Source organism: Sinocyclocheilus anshuiensis, unplaced genomic scaffold, assembly GCF_001515605.1.
Source record: "Sinocyclocheilus anshuiensis isolate Anshui unplaced genomic scaffold, SAMN03320099.WGS_v1.1 scaffold1623, whole genome shotgun sequence".
In the NCBI taxonomy this organism is placed as follows: domain Eukaryota; kingdom Metazoa; phylum Chordata; class Actinopteri; order Cypriniformes; family Cyprinidae; genus Sinocyclocheilus; species Sinocyclocheilus anshuiensis.
Window position 1 is genome coordinate 656,917 of NW_015553403.1, and position 5,793 is coordinate 662,709.

At 35.9% G+C, this 5,793-nt stretch overlaps 1 pseudogene; it reads left to right on the forward strand.

Annotated features, from left to right (window-relative positions):
- The window catches only part of LOC107668279 (NADH dehydrogenase (ubiquinone) complex I, assembly factor 6-like), a 7,510-nt pseudogene extending 4,968 nt beyond the window's left edge, over positions 1–2,542 (forward strand).
- Positions 2,543–5,793: the final 3,251 nt, after the last annotated feature.

The following is a 5,793-nucleotide window of genomic DNA, read 5'->3' on the forward strand; positions in this document are numbered from 1 at the left end:
ACTGTAAAGTATTGTATTTTTATACAGTTTTATAAAATACAATAATTCTTACAAAATAAAACAACATTTATTCAGATCAGAAAAAGTACAGCATATACTATCATTGAGAATGATTATGGAACTGTTATGAAAATAAAGTCATGCTACATTTTCAAAGAAAAATATGATTTTTTTTTCAAAGTATTTATTTATTTTTATATGTTAAGGTGAAATATGCTCTGGACATGTCCAGGTTTTTTGACCTAATTTGTTTCACTGTGAGATTCACCTAAGGTTTGTGTGATGTACTATGTAAGAATTTGATATCTTGTTTTTGATATCTTGTCTCATTATTGCACTGTCTTACAGGCTAGATCATTCAGCAAGAACGTTCCACATGCGGCCATGCCTGCCTTCCTGCAAACGGTGAGTAATTTCATCTCTTTCAGCTCCTCTCCCCTCCCTACGCCTCACTAATGTGATGTGACAGAGAAGCTCATGGCTTATCCTCATTCTGCCTCCAAAAGAGGCGGAGCCTCATCGACCCACATGACTCCTGCCCCCTGGAGGCACCACTACCAGCTCATGGTCTGATTATACATCTTAAGCCTTTTTTACTCTTTTACAGTAATTTCTCTTAAAGGGAGACTGCCTGAGAGGAGATGAGGGAATAACTCTTAGCATATTACGAGGCCAAGCTTAGGGAAGCAGTTTGACATTTTCAGTCCAATTTCAGCCTGTTTGTTGACGCTTCAGTGTTTCAATTGCTTCGGCCAGTGAAATGCTTTCTGTGAACGAAATTGCCTGTAAAGCATTTTTTATTTCACTCTCTATCACTGTAATATTCTGCTCTTTCCATTTCCACATCCCTGTGCTTAACTGTCATTCGTATTCTTTAAAGCCATCGTTTCACTGCAGGCCGTTTAGTGACACATTGCGCTCCACTTGGTTTAGCTGGAGTTAATCGTAACCGTGTTCTCACGAAAGGACTTTACTGTAAGGTTTGGCATTTGAGGATTGTTTTTTGGGTAATTTTCAGTCGCAGGAGTATTGTATGTGAACCCTTAGGTGTTCTTGTGAATTGCAAACTCATAAACATTTTTATAGGACTGGTTGGCTTAGTCCGTAGCCTAGGAATTCACATGCGCTCTCCCACTTTGCACTGTGAATCTTTACATGGATAACTATATTGTTTAAAGGTTTGGGGGCAATGAGACTTTTATTTTATTTATTTATTTAAAGAAATTAAATGCTTTTATTCAGCAAGGACACTTAAAAAAATGCTGTTCTTTTGAACGTTCTATTCATCAAAGAATCCTGGAAAATGTTTTGTTTAAATATTAAGCACAACTGTCTTCGACATTGATAATAATAAGAAATGTTTCTTAAGCACCAAATTAGCTTATAAGAATGATTTCTGAAGTATCATGTGACACTGAAGACTGGAGTAATGACTGTTGAAAATTCAGCTTTGCATCACAGGAATATATTTCCAGCTGTATCATTTTTGCCTTTCATTCTTTTTCTTTGTACTTTTAAGTTCTTTCAATTATGTACCATCCTCCAGGCTTGCACAAAAGTAATTAAATGAATAGCTTCTGAGCGTCTTTGTGTTCTGTGCCTCAGGTAGTTTTGGAGGACTACCTGCGGAGAGTGAGGAAAGTAGACTTTGATGTGTTTCACCCCAGCCTACAAAAGAGGTATCCAATGCTGCCCCTTCAGCTGTATGTACGTTCGTGGAAGAAGATCTATTGATCTGTTTGATTAAAACATCATCTGATTGCTTCAGATGAGCTCCCTGTCAAACAAACCAAGCACTTGTAATAAATCATCTAGCTTCTATATGTTTACAATTTTTATGTATTCCTGTCTTTTTTGATGACGGAAAGTAAAGTGTTCAATTACTCCATTTTTTTCAAGCTTCACAGAAAATAACCACAATCGAAATAGTCCATTAAATTAAATTAAGATGTGTCTGAACCTAACAACACTTATTTCCAAACATAATACAAACTGTTTTGAATTTGTTAAAGTATCTGCATAGAGTTGGTGGCATGAATTGAAGCAAATATTTTCCCAACTTGGCCTGTGGAACATGTTTCGTAATAAATTCAGTTATTTAAGACATTTGCATTTACATATTTATAGGTGAGGAATGTGTCACATGCCCTTTCTGATAGGCAAGGTCAACCAATTCTGTTTCACGCTGCATGTGTGATGCAAGGTGTCATATTTTTAGTGGCACAATCATGAGTTTATTTAGTCATAGAAAATACAGTCCTCCCACTGCCACAAAAGCTCTTATCTGATCGACAAGAAAACAACTCCTGGCTGTTTGTGACTGCTCTTGAACTGCAGAGAATATTTTGCTGGGAGCGAGGTCTTCTGCGTTGCTTTGCTTAACTCATTCAGTCGCTTTCATAAAGGACAGAAAACAATATATATGCAAGCATTATTTTTTCGGTAATATGTGTTGATGACATTCGTACCTGAATATATGTGCTTTCTGACTAGCTAGACTAGCATGGCCAGACTGAGGGACCAGCCATGACCAGCTTAGTCTGGTTTAGGATGCTTTTTAAAAGGGCAATTTAAGTTCTTTTAAACAAATTTGTGTTTCCATATGAGTTAAGTTTCAGAAATGTCATGCCATGACAAGACTATTAAAATTCTCTCATTTATTAAACATATGAGGGAAACTAGAAAAGCTTTTTGATTGCACTTATATAAACACAATTAGACAATTTGTATAAATATGCATTTTAATAGCATGCAGACAGTAAAATGTACAAATGACAATAAACATTAGTCTACTTCTGCTCATATAATAAGCACATTTAAAGCTCATTTCTGTTCCCAAATCTTATCTAGTCAGCTGGGGGTCAGTGATTAAGTTCTGCCCCTTTGAATGGAGGTGCTGAAATGAAAGGAGACACATTACAAGTAATTATCATCTGGAAAAACTAATTGCCTCCTCACTGAGATATGTCAAGGTCATTCTGAATCTTTTTTATGAATAAAAGTGAGCTGAGATATTCTGATCCTGTACTTCGAAGGGCTGGAGTTCTACATTTCTTGATGGCCAATTTAGGGATCTCATCCAATGGTTTATAGCAGTATGTTCAACTGTTTTTCCACATTTAGGTGATAAGCATCATATTTCTATGGAAGCCTGTTTTCATCACGGAATTAAACAAAAATCTAATATACAGTAAATGTGCAATTGCAAAAAAATTAAAAATAAATAGAGAGAGATAAAGTCAAAATTCAGAGAAAAAAGGTCTAAATTGCAAGATGTTAACTCAGAATTTTAAGTGCAAGAAATTTTTTTTATATCTTGCAATTCTGAAACTCCAAATTGTGATATATAAACTCAGAATTGCAAGAACAAAGTCTGATTTGTGAGCTAAAAAGTCACAATTACGGGCCGGGCTTCCATTCATTTTCCTCTTTCATGTAGCATGAATAACATTTTCTAGATTTCATGTAAATATTATACATTACTTTTCTTTTTTGCGCCTCATTAATGTCCATGACATTCTCTTCTATCTAATTCTCCATCAGGACGAAATAGGAGAGGATGGAGAGGTTGTTTTCAGAAAGTTAGAACAGGTTTACCTTTCATTTGTTTAGGTTATTCGTTCTGGCCAGTGGAGATGTGATGCATTTTGAAAACAGTTTCTAATTGCTGCACTGCACCTCTAAAATGGAACTGACAGCTTCTGTTGGCCCATCACGGTCCTCTTATTCACATTCAGGTCTTGAGATTAACTGCCTCGGTTGCCGAGGTGAATTGCTTTTCATTTCGTGACGTGAGGCAAATACCATGTCTATTATTTAGAAAGTGACAACTACTATTCATCAACTCGCAGGAGATAACTGACAACAAATTAAACACCTGTCATTACAAAACATGTCCAAATCATTAAATGCCCATCCTGGTTTGCTGCTGAACAGTATGATCTTTGTTCAGATTAGATGTTTGTGATCTCATCATTTCATTGAAACCAATATAATTGGATGAAATTCCATTTATCCCTTTGAAATATTGGCTTCAAGTGAACACCAAACTCTTTGGATGAGCGGAAATGCATTTCTTTGTCCTCTGATTTACTTCATTGTTGGTGTTCAAGAACAACAGTGGAGTTAGAAGCAATTTTGATTGTGTGAACAGTTTCTGGCTCAGTCTTCCTGCTCTGAAAAACCACACCACCATGAAAAGAACCAATTATAATTAGCTTCTATGTTCTCACTGGCAGTATGAATAGTCTAGAATTATACAGCACGGTAGACAAATATTGAGTAGCAGTTGCGCCAGATCTACAATTGCTAGAATTTTAATTTTGGGGCTGAACTATCTCTTTAAAAGATTAAAGGAATAGTTCACTAAGAAATTAAAGAAATTGAAATTATTTCATCAAGAAAATGAGAATCTTTGAATATTCTGGCCACTCTTTTTCACATAATGAAAGTAAATAAGAAATTACTAAATGAAAAAAAAAATGTTGTGCAAATGGATCGTAATCTTCTGAAGTCACATGTTAGATTTATGTGAGGAAACAGGAAAACAGAAAATATTGTAAATACATTTACAATTTTGGGTGAACTATTTTTTTTAAGAAATTAATTTTAAGCCTGTAGGAACTTTAAATGCACTAAAAAGATTTCCTACCCATACTTAAAACTACAATTTTTATTTATTTTTTTTAATTTTTAATGTTTTTAGTTAAAGGCACAATATGTAATTTTCGCCGCTAGAGGGCGTGTATTCAAAATAAACAAATAGACAAAGGCGTAGTTTGATGACGCCATGACTGAGTGTGGAATCATGGGAGTTGTCGTCTTCATACCCACAGCCGATGCAATCCGACGGGACTCGGGCAGAAATCATGTTCATGGATGAGCTAATGATTTATTAACGTAGTAGAATGAAGCAGGGTGAGGCTGAAAGCCATCGAAGCGAAACGAGGCCGTTGAATGAGCGTGACACACGGCTCGAAAGCAGCGGAGCTTTTATTATGCCACAGCCGACCGCTTCCGCTCCTTCCGGTCGTGAGTATGTGGGGGGAAAAAAGCAGCGCTGTTTTATCATATTAGATACATTTGAAAGTTCTGTTATAATGCTACTCTGTGCGGTCGTCACCGGTCTATTTAAACGCACAACATATTAAAGTGTCTTTGGTGTTTCCATGTTTTCTACAAAACAAAACCGGAAATCGAGAGGTTATGACGTCATTGGCAGGCGACACAATGACACTATGGACACGCTCCGTGTCACTAGTTAAAATTGCTTATTTCTCTGGATTTAAACATTCTTCGAAAACATTTGGGATAATGTAAGTACACAAGTCAGCAAAATATATAACACTGTTCTAGTGGTTTTTGGAAATTAATAAAAAAAATCTTTATGAAAATTATGACCTCTCTGAGCCTATCTACATTATCACCAGCCTGAATCAGTGTTGAATATCATCACTTTAGGAATTTTATTCTTTCATACTCTTATTATCTTGTTAGATCACTGGCATATGAAGTCACCGAATGCATTTCATCCTTTGCATCTCTGCCATGTATAATGAGGGGTATTGTGTCTCTGATCAACTGTTCTGACATTTGGCTGCCATTTCTCATTTTCGCGTGGATTCCAAAGAAGTGATATATTTAGGGTAATTTTCTTCAAGCAAGGACAGACCTGTAAAAACGGCATACTGATTGCCAAATAGAGCATTTATAGAATCTGAAGTGAAAAAAAACTGCTAAAATGTTGCTGGATTTGGTCATTGCTTATTTTACAGCACACAATATAGTATAACT